Genomic DNA, 13,115 nt, shown 5'->3' with positions numbered 1-13,115 from the left:
TCTCTTGCCCTCCTGTATCCTTCAATCCTATAAATATATCCTACATCCTCCTCTCTGACTTTTATCTTTCCTTCAGTGAAGGGCAGAGTTTGGGGGGGTTTCCGTCGTAGATGTGAGGATGGTGCGATCAGCCAGAGAGGGGGATGGACAGAGAGATGGAGCAGGGTATATGGCCGCGAGGAGAGTAGACCCATGGGACACAGGTCCAATGTGCTGTAAACCATAACGGCCCCATAACAGGCAGATTTCTCATTTCCACAATGCTCAGGCCATATCTCATCTGCGCCTTGACAATCCCACAGAGACCTATACGAGGCAGGACAGCTCACTCAGCACTGGAGGAGGGGAAGCTGGACTGAGTGAGGTGGTAATTTGGAAGGAAGGAAGGGGAATGGCGATGAATGTCAGGGAATGATTATTTAGGGACAAGGCCCAAAAAACTGAGATGTGATTCCCTTCCGACTCGAGGATTAGGATTGTGAGCGTTAACTGATTTTTACATTTGAGCCGTGTGGATTTCCTTTTCTTGATCAACGATTTCACCACCACAAGAAAAGAAGCCACTGGCAGTTATCAGTGTTTTTTCCCTTTTTTCTTGATGTATTATTGTTCATAAAATATAGATCAGACACTGTGTGCACATAAAAAAGGCTAGTGGCTATTAATGTCTCTGAGGTAATGCTATATTAATGAGGAGTGGGCAGGGCAGAAGCCACCAGCAGCTTGGCGAGCAGAAATGCCTGATGGTAGCCTCTTGATTCATTGAGCACCTCTGGCTCTGTGAGCTACAGGAGTCAACCTGTCCTCCTGTTATTGTGTGCTTTATAAAAGGAGATAACACAGTGTGTTGGGAATGATGAGGTCCATCATTTTTCTTTAATGTGTCATGTTCCATAGCTCATCCAGTGACTTAAAGGGGCAATTCGTTTCTCAGTCTAGATTCTTTTGGTTATCAAGTGTTGGAGATATCGGCCGTAGAGATGTCGGCCTTCTCTCCAATATAATGGCTCTAGATTGCAATCGGCTTGTGGTTTGCAAAGTGCCAAGTCCCAAATTAGTATTATTATGTTTTGTTTTGTTTTTAAACTCAACAGCAATATCTCTTTCCAGAAACCATGACCCAGTTACTCAGGATCTATTTTCTTTCTACTGAACTACACACACCAATCGTATCACCACACAGGAGGAGGCACGTGTCTATTGCTAGTTCACCTAGCACCGCTGAGCTAGCTAACGTTAGAGCTCAGCCAAGGAAGACGCCATTAATGTCTACATCTTGCGCTGTCAAGAGCATGAGCCTGGCGTCCAGGAGTAGATGCACATTTCCTTCTGCGTGTTGTTAAGGTTGGTGGGTGTAGAAAGACAAAGATTTAAGATCAAGCTTACATTAGGGAGCAGTCACACCAAGATGAAACGCCAGAAACGCGACGCCATTGTTTTCCTATGATATGGCGCATCTGACCGGCGTTCAAGCATCTTTTTAGATGGGTGTTTTTGTAGATGCTTCTTTTTAAACACGCATTTTTAGACACGTGTAGACGCTGAAAAGTTAAAATATATTCAGCTTTTTGAGCGTCAGATGCCAGTAGCTAGCGCATTGAATAAGCGCTTCCAGCATTTCAAGCGTCTTTGAAGCGTCCGCATCTCTAGCGTCTCATTTCTGTGTGATCGCCCCCATGTCATACCATGTCAGAGTTAGACATGGTACCTCCATGTCAACCTCTTTGTAGTAAAACTAAAAGAAATATTTTTTTTAAGGTCAAACAAACTAATATGTGGCCAAATAAATCAATCTCTAATTCCTCCCATTGTACAAAAACAAAGCCAAGATATCCCAGATATGGGCGCTGCCATCTTGATCTGGTGACATCATTTGGAGCCAGAGCCTGCACAGTAGCAATCTCCGCAATATCTAGTTCCCACCCATAGTGCCATTAAACATGAGCACACCAATTTGCACAAACAGCTGTCAATCATGTGGTCAAATCAACATTTTTATAGCATCACATAACCAATTAAAACCAGACTTATCAGAAAAATGAGAAAAATGTCTTCCACTGAATATATTTTGAAGCCTCGAATTTGGTATTTTGGCCATTGCCATCAATGCTAATGCCAGTGCTAAGAACCAGTTTAACAAAATGTTCTTACTGGAAAAACGAACATCTTCTTCAAGGGTCTTTTAATACAGCCAAACGCTGAAGAAGTCTTTCAGCTGCCAAGACATTACAATTAACTTTAATGAAGTAAAAAACACACTGAAATACCGACGGGGGGTTATGCCATGATGAGGTTACATCACCAGCCTTGTCACAGTGGTAGCGACTTGTCAGCAGATGGCACCCACCTGTCACCCAGCAGTCACACCCTTAATTATGCATAACTTTAAGCTATAATAGCATGTGAATGGATGAGTTATATAAAAAGTCAACTCCCACACAGCTGTCATGAGCAGGAACTTTAAAGACCAAAACCATTTTTGTACCAGGCTGTAACCATCTTTATTTCTGCTGTTAAGTTGTGCATTTTAACATGGGAATCAATGGGGACTGAAGGTGCTGACACACCAGGCCGACGGTCGGCTGCTGGCCAATGTCGGGCCGTCGGTGAGCGTCTGTCGCCCTAGTTTTTGCGGTGTGTCCCGCACCGTTGGCACTCGTCAGACCCCTATCGGCGGTTTTTGGCTGATTGAGCATGTTGAATCGGCGGTGGAGTTTGTCAGTGAGAGAGATCACTCTGATTGGCTGTTCAGGTTTTATTTCCTCGCCCCTGTAGCAAGTGAATCTCCCTGTAGTGAAACCGGGGCTAACCAGTGCTTCCTCCTCAGGCAACGGAGAGCCAGGGCTAGCTGGATGCGGCTAGCGGAGCGTTAGCCACAGCATGACCAGACGGAAGCACAGCCAGTTAGCCTCCGCTAGTCTCTGAGCTAGCCCCGGCTCTCCGTTTGGATCCAACCGGAGCACCGAGCCCTGGTTTGCTATTCAGGTTAAAGTGGGAAGAAGCAGCGGGTTTATCGGGCAGCTGAGTGAAGTGGAGCCTGAGGAGGAAACACCAGGACCGTCTGGATGTAATAGTCCGTGGAGATGCTGCGGTGCTCGGCTGCACAGATAGGAAACCCCTCGGCTGACAGGATGTACCACTCTCTTTGAAAACCTTTTTTCTTCTTCTTTTTGGTTTATAACAGCAGCAGGCAACCGCTACCTTCTTTATCTCATGCATTCCTCGGACTTCCGGTTTCCGTTTTTGAGTTATTTCCTCTCACGCAGGCGCAGAACGTAGTGCTACTTGGCCGTCAGATGTAGTCTTTGTAGTGTGTTCAAATGCAACTGACACAGGACAACGTGAGGCGACGTGAGACAACGTAACCGTTGGCTTTCGTCGCCGCTAGTTCTTTGATGTCGGTTTGGTGTGTCCGCACCTTGACACTTGGAGCCAGCCTCAAGTGGTCATCAGAGGAACTGCAGTTTGGCAACACTGGTTTCATTTTGCAGCCTTGGAGGTTGCAGCTTGGTGCCAGTTCCTCCAGTGGTTGTTGAGATATTTCAAGCTGGACCACAGTGATGGATCAGCCAACGAGCACTGCCATCCAAAGAACCGTGCAGCCGAGCATGACCTAAACTCTTTCATCCAGTATAGACACATCCTCGTCTTTTGTCATTACTGCTATAAACACTGGTCTCCTCTCTGCAGCTGTCAGCATTGCATTGCCTCCACCCTCCACACAGGAGTAGTGCGTCAGAACTGGCATAGTTTTAAATAGCAGGGTGTGTGCCCTCAGCAGTCTCACAGCAGAAGATGATGTATTGTTTTAATAGCTAATTCTGCCTCCTCTATATCTCCCCATGACCACGGATGTTTTGACACACTGTTCCGTCTCAGCTCCATCTTTCATCCTGCACGACTCCAAACTTTCATTCACCTTCTGCACTGACACATTTCGCTGTAGCTACACATGCACTGACCGTCCAGCCAGTCTGACCACCCTCTGTGTCTCTGTTCCCTGCTCTGCCCTGTGATGTTACATATGCTCCAGGAGTGTCAGATCAATAGCCATGTATCATTAACCCACATCCAGGGTGTGCTGAGCTGGAGGCAGGCAGCCAAGCAGCCTTACACACACACACACACACACACACTGACATGTGCTGCCTTCTTTTTTCCCCCTAGTCTGCAGCATCCCTCCTTCTTTCCTCCAATGTTTGGGTCAGGTTCATGTCCTCTATGTCCATTCACGAAGAGGAGGAGAGGAAAGAGGGAAGTGTGGAGAAGAGGGGGGAGAGCGGAGGGAGGAGTGGATGGATGGAGGGAGATAAGGGGAGGGATGGACAGAGGGAGAAAGAAGGGGAGGGATGGAGAGGGAAAACAAGCTTTGAATACAAATGAGCTGACACACATAATGCATGCCCTCCCTTCCTCTCTCTCTCTTGCTCTCGATCACTGTCTCTTCCTCTCTCTCTCTCTCACACACACACACGCATGCACTCTTACTCCCTCACACACATGTTCTTGCACTCTCCCCCTCTCCTCCGTGTCTCCTCATTGGACCGAGCGCTGCTCAGGAGGTAATTTCAGCCACTTAATTTATTAGTCATCGCTGGTTGTTGGAACAAGCTAATTAAAAGGAGTGTGCGTGTAAAGTGTGTGTGTGTGTGTGTGTGTGTGTGGAAGATTTTGGAGACGCTGCCGCCGTCTCTCACGCTTCACTGTGGACCAGGAAGGAGCAGGGCAGAGTAGGGGGAAGAGAGAAGAAGAGGAGGAAGAGAGGAGAGACAGACAGCCGGGTGGAAGGAGATTTTCACACCACTTTACCATCATCTGATCTGACATGGCCACCGCATAGGAATCTGGTGCCACGGCAACCGTCAGCTCGGCGACGAGGTATCAGGGGTAAGGAGGGAGGGAAGGATGAATGGATGGACGGATGGCAGGTTTCCTCCCGTCTCCTTCATGCCGGGGTGATTTGAACTGCCTGGGGTGCCGTAACGGAGCAGTCGTGTTGTGGACGTCACTGTTTTGCATTTTCTGCTTTAAGTGGATGTGTTGTGATGTGCTTCTTCCCCGGGTCTTTGAGTGTGTGCCTGTGGGTGTGTGTTGTGGTGGGGGGAGTGTCTCTCTGTGTGTTTTGCGGTGGTATTCCCCAAACAGAAGCCCTAATTATCCAGCACTGGGTAAATCCTATTATGGATTTACGCTCCTTCTTGACTTGGTCCTATTAATAGCAGGCAGGGAATGCCGTGTAGTAAGAGGAGTGGGATGTTTGTTGTTTGTTCGTGACTCCTCTCAGGTGTCGGGATAGGTGTATTGTTTGTGGTTGTAGCCCGTGTGTGCACAAGAAGTACGGCTTCCTGCACTGCATGTAAAATAGACGCCTGAGTATGATGAAGCATGGGGTCTGAGTTGAAGGAAATCGGTGTGACAATGTCAGGGCAAAAATGCCCACACTGAACACACACATACACACACACAAAAAAAATCCAAAGCAGTATGAGAGCTGAGGGATGTGAGGCTCTGCTCAGATCGACAGTGACAGCACTGGGCTGCAGGTAAATGGTAAAAAAAAAAGATAATTTCCATTACTGGAAACACTGAAAAATGCTCTGCAGTCAAAGTCTTGAATATTTAGTTTATGAGAGAGTTATCTGTGTGGATGTCGCACACACAGACAGAAGACTGACAGTTGGTATTTTAACGCTGCATCGCTGCTGCACCTTCTCTCATGTTGCTGCTGCATGGATGTGGATTTATGCATTGAAGGAAACGGGAAGAGCATTGTTTGTCAAGGCAGAAATAACTGTAAAATCAAGCATGATCCAGATCCCAATTAGCCTTCGTGTGTGTGTGTGTGTGTGTGTGTGTTTGTATGTGTGTGCGTGCTGACATGCACAGTGTACTGCATGTCCTGGGGCAGGGTGGTGGACTGCAGAGGCAGGAGAGAGGACATATGGCTGCCTGGGTCTCTACCCTTTTGACTGGAGTCCTCAGGAGGCAGCAGGGGATTTAAATGTCCTGCTCTCCACGATGTGTGTGTGTGTACGTGCATCAGTTAGTGTGTGTGTGACTGTGCTAATTCAACTTTCCCCTCTGCAGCTCGCTTTGCTCCTCTCATCTCCACCATTTTGATTTCAGTTCCCTCATGTTTTTATTCTGATTGGTGTGTTGTGTGTGTGTGTGTGTGTGTGTGTGTGTGTGTGTGAGTGATTGTCTCCTTAGCTTTAGTCTCCGTCTTTCTTTGTTCAGCACATCAAACTACACACAGCTGTCTCATCCAGCAGCATCTGTCGCTGTTGACAGGTTGGTTTGGTTCTCTCTGATTGATAGATTGATTATCAGATTAGGCCCCTTTTGGCTTGGCCCCCACTAATCAGATCAAAACCAGCTGGACCGCCTCTTCCTTCCACATAGTCACTCACACATCAATGCATTTACAGCAGCATTTGGCAGTAACATTTTACTTATGTTGCAGTAATGTGATTACGTCTCAGCAGCTGATATCGGTTTGTGTCTCTGTGCTCAGCGGACTAACTGGACCAGGATCTGTTACCTTAGAGCAGGGGTTGGAGATGCAAGTAGGGCATTCAGCCTCCACCTATATAGGACAAATGGAACTTCCAGGAATTAACCTGTCCCTTTTAACCTTAGCTATAAGGACGGGACTTCTGAAGTGCTGCCTGGAGCCACTTGGCTAACATTAAGCCAACTGTTGGTGGTTGATGGTCAGGAGGTCATCCTTATTTTGCCACCAGTCATCAAATGCTTTGTCAGTGATTTCGGCATCAGACACCAGCGGCAAAAGCCACCTTTTACAGAGTTATTATAGGCCGCCAGCAGCTGGACGGCACCTGTCGCGGCTATTTAATATGCAGACGGGTGGCATGAGTTCATATGTGGTGGCATGGCACCTGTTGCAGGGGTATAATACACCTGTGGATGGCGTCAGTTTGAAACATAGCCAGGAAAGACTTAATATGAGGAGCTGGAAAGTCCCTATAGGGTGGGCGTAAGGGGTGGCAGATGGGTCCAACAAATCCTGGTCTTTAACCTGAGAGGCCAGTGTTCACTTCCTGTTTTGATGTAGAGCTAAACCGTGATGTTTTTTTGTAAACCTAACCACACGCTTTTGTTGACGTCCCTGCAGTGGTTGCGACGTTCTGGAACGTCAAGCACCAAGCAAGTAATTTGTAGACATGAAAGTCGAGTGGCAAAGTGGTGATATGTGACCACTCAGGATGAGAAGGTGTTGGATGTTCCCAGGGTCCTTCATGGGGTTGGAAATTAGCACCAGCCACCAACCAAATGCTGATGAAATACGCAAGTGGCTGTGAGATTTGCTTCACTCACCAGCCAAAATAACAATGGTAATCTACTGAGATGAACAAAAAGTTAATCTTGAACCCTGGTCTAGTGTCTCTTGATATAAGCTAGCACTGGCTAGCTAAACAGTAAAGATTGCAATAGAGCGAAGGGATATGGACATTTTAAATGCGGTTTGAATTAGGGCTGGGCAATATATCAGTTATATCAGTATCGTGATATGAAATTAGATATTGTCTTAGATGTTCGATGCCGTAATGTAGTAAGTGTTGTCTTCCTGGTGTTAACAGCTGTGTTACAGTGCTGCATGATGTCATTTTCTGATCTTACCAGACTGTTGATTATGATTTGCCTTTACCCACTTAGTGGTTATATCCACATCACTGATTGGTATTTATCAAAAATCTCATCTCAGTGCCAGTAGTCAACCCTACAACCACTATAGTCTCAATATTGATATTGAAGTATTTGGTCAGTAGTATCAGTGCAGTTGATTTTCTCCACATCACCCAGTCCAACTTTGGATGGTAAAAATGTGTTAAACCACTGTGGAGATATCAGTGTGTCTAAAGTCACGCTAAATTGTCTTGCCAAGAAATTTGAAGGCGCAGATTTCGAGAAGTATCAATAGACTAAAAGCTGCTGGTGGGTGATTTTGATGTTGATCCACGGAAACACATTGAACATTTGACCTAGGGAATAAACATTGCTGAGAACATAAAAGGTCATTAAATACCTCCAAGTCGTAAGCTAGCTTGTTAAGCCACAATGTCTTGTTTTCTATTTCTACACAGGTTTAAGGTCCAGTGTAAAGAATTTAGAAGCATTTATTGGCAGATATGTTATATAATATTTGTAACTATGTTTCTATTAGTTTAAAATCACCTGAAAATAAGAATCATTGTGTTTTTGTTACCTTAGAGTGAGCCATTTATATCTACATACAGCACAGGTTGTCTTCCACGTCATCCACCATGTTGCTCTACAGTAGCCCAGTGTGGAGGAGCCAAACACTGGCTCTATATAGGGCCATTTGTGTTTTTGTGCCTGCCATTGTCATTCTCCGACACGCTTGGCTCACAGTAGAAGTTTCAGTTCTGCAACCTCACCCAGGGGTGGAAATCCCGGGGGGAACGGGGGGACATGACTCTTCCCTCAGTAAAGCTGTCCCCCCCTAGAATCATTTGAGACACAATTAATAATTTTTGAACAATGCAGTAGCATGTATTGAAAGCACAATGTAAGCGGTGTCACTCACACAGATACAGTTTAACTTACACAAGTTACAACACATCCCATTTACTGTTCCAACAAGCCCCAGGCCCAGGCTGATAATATAAACTGTCTGCAACATTTCTCCTGTGTTGTTCAAAAGCCTACTCAATTACGAGTGCTGCTAAGCTAAAAGCTAATGATTAAGCTCAGAGTTTAGTGATAGAAAGGACAGGAGAGAAAGAAGAGGAAGAGGACAGGACAAGAGCAGTCAGTGGCAGAGCAATGGGTACCTGTCTGTAGGCTCTCCACCTGTCAGTGAGACAAACATCAAAGACGTGCAGACGAGGAGCGGTCATTACGCGCGACTATTACGCATGGTTGTGACGGAGCGCAGCAGCAGATCTCACAGCACACTGTTTATAAACCAGTTTACCAGTTTAATTGCAGGAAATGTTTAGTTTTAGTTTTAGTTTAGTTAGTATAGACATTCACTCTGCCTGTTGGAGAGATAGAGAGAAGATTAAAGCATCAAATTGCGGTAAAAGATGCTGTATAAAAGACAGGCTACAACTTTTTTTCCTTGTCCCCCCCTGGAATTATTCTCTAAAATTTTACTGTTTATTGTCCCCCCCAACTATGAAATTGGATTTTCGCCCCTGACCTCACCGCTAGTTGTGGGCAGCAGAAATAAGCTGTAAACGCAACAGTTGACACATGATAGCCTTTTAAGTGGATATAATAAACCTGTGAGCAAACAGTTGTTTAATTACACATCCAGCAGTTAAAGAGCAACATTATCATTTATTTTGAATCCTGTTTGTATCCACCTGGCGAATGCAAGTCAAGTATTCACCCTCTTTTAGCTCCGTTTTTGGTCTCTACCACAGACTGATCCACTGGCATGTGGGCCGTCCCTGTCTTGGGTTTTTGGAGCCAGAAGCAATGAGAAGTTTCCATATTTGAATGAGAGGGTTCAACTGGGGAAGACCGAGGGAGGAATCTGACTCTTAAGGCTCATTTATATGCCCTTTATTTATAAAAATATATACGTCTGTTTCAAACGTCAACGTCACTGCCCTCATACTTCCATGGGTCCTCTATGATAGTACAGATACAGCCAACAGATGGCACTAGAAGGCAGAGTCAAAGGTTTCTGACAACAACAAACATGATGATGCTGGAGGAAGTCATAATATTGTACCTTTAAACAGAGGCAGTGTTGTAGACTGCAGTGGTCTGTGCGGCCATTATATACATCCTGACATGTGGCTGGAGAATTCTCTTCACTGTTCTCACTATAGTTTTTTGAAACCCACAGATAGTGCAGCTTGGACATATCATCAGTGATGAACCCAGGGTCAGAGGGTGTTTCGGGTCTTAGATCATCATGCACCCTCACCCAGGTGACCCAGACGTGGGTGATCACTCCCTGGCTTGTGTCCAAGCAGCGTGCTACACCGTGGATCTGCCCTCTTGATCCACAGCCACCTGATGTTTCTGGTGGCTTTCCTCTCCTGCAACCCTCTGATGCCGAGGAGTGCCTGGTGCACAGAGTGCCCTGGGAAACCTCTGCAGCCCACCGTGATTGGCTCACAGCGGGCCTCTAAAAGCTCACTGTATTTGGCCGTCTTTTGCTCATGGGCCTCGTCCAGCCGGCCTTCCCAGGGGACGAAAATATTACGATAAATTACTATATATTAGCACAATTATTTAAATGTCTTCATCGTCTTCTGTGGTCGTATCTCGCTTGAACTGCACTACAGTGCCTCTGTGATTTCAGATGTTGCTGCTTCGTTTCGTCCGTATCTGGAAACTTCCAGAAAACGTGCACAAATACGACAAAATGAACGCAGATTACAGACAGAAGGCTCTGTCCATCTTTGTATCTAACGCTGAGCATAAATAAGCCCTCAGATTATTGTAATGCCTCGCAGACGGCTTGTCAAGTAAAGAAAATTAGCCATAGACACCAAAACGGTTTTTGTACCAGGCTGTAAACATGTTTATTTCTGTTGTAAAGTTAACATCTATCGGGACTGACTCACTCTTGGAGCCAGCCTCAAGTGGCTGTTTGAGAAATGGCAGATTTTGGCACTTCCATGTTCATTTTTCAGCCCTGGTGGTTGCTGCTTGGTCTCTACGAACTCCTGAGGAAAGTATCTGTCTCTTTAGCTGCGAAATGCTCCACTATGTTCAGAAGTGAGTCTGACTCTTTCTGTCTGCTGTTTGGTGCTGAGCAGTTGGTATTTTCAGTTTTTTCTCTGAAAACAGCTTCATGCTGTGGCCAAAAATGACACTTAGGAGCAAAGAGAGAACCAAAAAAGTAAAGTGTGAGTTGGACAGATGAACAAGAGCTGAAGCTCAGTAAAAAGCTCTGTAAAGACGAGGAGAGCAGCAGATTCGGTTCTATAGGTTCATTACTATAAGTAACACCTTTGACACTGTCACATTGTTTTAACATTGTCGCCTGACACATTGTTATTCTAAAAATATTGATTATAGCGGCTTTAAACTCTGGAGATGAATATGTCTGGAAGAGCTTTGCTAGTAACAGCACCAAAGTAATGAGTAATTGATTATATTTTTTAAGTAACTTGCCCAAGTCTGATTTTAATGCTCCCGACCTCATACGAGGACAGTTGCTTTAAGATCTGTAGAGGCCTCTAACTCAGTTTCCATGTTCTGCATACAGAGCAGCAGCCAGATTTTCTCATACTAATTAAGCTGCAAACTTGTCACCTAAATCAGCGCTCAGAACGCTTCCGAGAAAATTTCACTTACACCAAATGTGCGTGGGACAGCTCAGAAGTCTGCACACACCCCAGGAGAAAACAGGCTTTATAATTCCCATTGTTTAGGTGGAATCATCCCTGGTTTGGTGTCCCACTTATCTGTTATTAATCATCAAAAGCTTCCCCGCCTCATCTGTGGCCACCCGAGTGGTTTCTCCCATAACATAGTTTGATCTTCAGGAGATCTGCCACCACCAACCCACAGCTCAAGCGTGTACTTTCTCAGTCGGTGGCCCAAACTGTGGGTGAGAGCCTCTTTGTGCTGCCTCCCACTGAGGGAATGAAACACAGAGTAACACTTCCCATCAGCCTCTAGTGGAGAAGAAACAGGAACGATTCCTCCCTCTGTCTCTCTGTTTTTCTTTCCCTCACTGTTGGGTTCCTTTACCTGGGGCTTCTGCTTGTTCACCCTGACAGCTACTTTTTTTTTTTTTTTTTTTTTTTTGACAAGTCTCACACATACTCGCTGTACACATGCACACACACAGAGTCCAACCAAGCCTCTCTAAAAGCAGTCTTGGTTGGCACATTGCGTTGTTCTGAGGGCTGCTAAGAGCTTGGCTTCATGCCTTATTCATCCCTCAGGCCTATTCTTTCCACTAGCGTAGAAGGAATTAGGAGGAGGAAAGCTCTCTAGCACATAACACACCACTCACCAGCAGAATAGAGGTCAACCTGACAACTTCTTAGAAACAAAAAAATCGTTTTTTTCTATCTCTCCTGTCCTCTCTGTATATTGAGTGTGTGTGTGTGTTTAAAACCTGTCCAACATGTCAAGTCTCTGAAGAGGGAGTTTCTGTTCTAAGTTCAGCAGTGTGATGGATAAAAACCTGAAGACCAACACTAAACTTAGCCGAGAACTCTTACTTTTACTTTTGAGACTGTTTGCAAAGTGTAACACTGAGGATCGGTCGTGTGTATGTGTGTGTAACTGTTTGTCCACAGCCAATCTCACATACTACTAGACCCATCAGCCTAAATACTTCTGAGCACATTTATGACTTTATACTCAAGGGTCTCTTTTGGTTTTGGTGATGTACAGTTTTTTGCAAAACCTGTTTTATTGCATGTTTTATACAGACGCTTTTACTGTTAGTAAACAGTATGATGTTTTTTGTTGGGCGGGGCTTAGCTGGAGGCAAAACAGTTCTCCACAGATATTACCCAGCAAGCAATAGTTGTGATTTAAATTTAGTCTAGCTACATGTAACCCAAATCTAGCCAATTTAATTTTGAAATTGATTAAATGTAATTTTGGCCATTGCAGATGGTGTACGGTATGATATTCAATCACATATGGAGAGTCAACAGTAATTTAAATATGTTTATCTCCATTTTTTGGACATGGTCTCTACATAGCCGTATAATTGATGACGTCTACACTTTGGCTATGGTTAGACGTCTACCAAATTTTCACTGACAGCCCAAATTCAGCCGTGATTTAACCTAGACGTCAGGTCTTCATGTAGACGGCTATTAGACGTTTATTAAACCAAAAAATGCTTGCTGGGTAGCTAGCTGCACGTTCTGTTGGCTTGTTTAAGACAATGGAGGAAGATGATGTGAATGGTGCATTCAGAAATACTCATTCTGAGTGTGGGAGCGCACTCTGACACAAACTGGAGCGTTGATAAATTAGGAGCGCTGTCTGAACGTACCATTGGGTTATCCAGAGCAGCGCACTCTGGACACTCTGTCTGTGGAGACGGAGCAGCAGAGCGCCGAGCGGAGTGAATGTGTGATTAACTTAACCGTTGGTTCATTCATGTAGAAATATAACGCTGCGTTTCTTCCACC

General features: G+C 45.2%; 1 protein-coding gene across 8 annotated transcripts in view; it reads left to right on the top strand.

The window, feature by feature from the left end:
• Positions 1-13,115, top strand: part of plppr2a (phospholipid phosphatase related 2a) — a 186,440-nt gene that overhangs the window by 84,705 nt on the left and 88,620 nt on the right. For 3 of the 8 annotated variants that reach the window (XM_033645926.2, XM_033645932.2, XM_033645931.2), the window contains exon 1: positions 4,470-4,878. The exons of 1 other annotated variant lie outside the window; for it this stretch is intronic. The gene's annotated coding sequence lies outside the window, so the exon portion shown is untranslated. Of the gene's footprint in view, positions 1-4,454; positions 4,888-13,115 lie in introns of those variants that run through there. 4 more of the 8 variants (XM_033645927.2, XM_078161080.1, XM_033645930.2 and 1 more) reach the window with 3 other exon arrangements.

The sequence above is a fragment of the Epinephelus lanceolatus genome, chromosome 18 (assembly GCF_041903045.1).
Source record: "Epinephelus lanceolatus isolate andai-2023 chromosome 18, ASM4190304v1, whole genome shotgun sequence".
NCBI lineage: Eukaryota > Metazoa > Chordata > Actinopteri > Perciformes > Serranidae > Epinephelus > Epinephelus lanceolatus.
The sequence above is the reverse complement of the archived record's forward strand: the minus strand, read 5'-3'. Positions and strand labels throughout refer to the sequence as shown.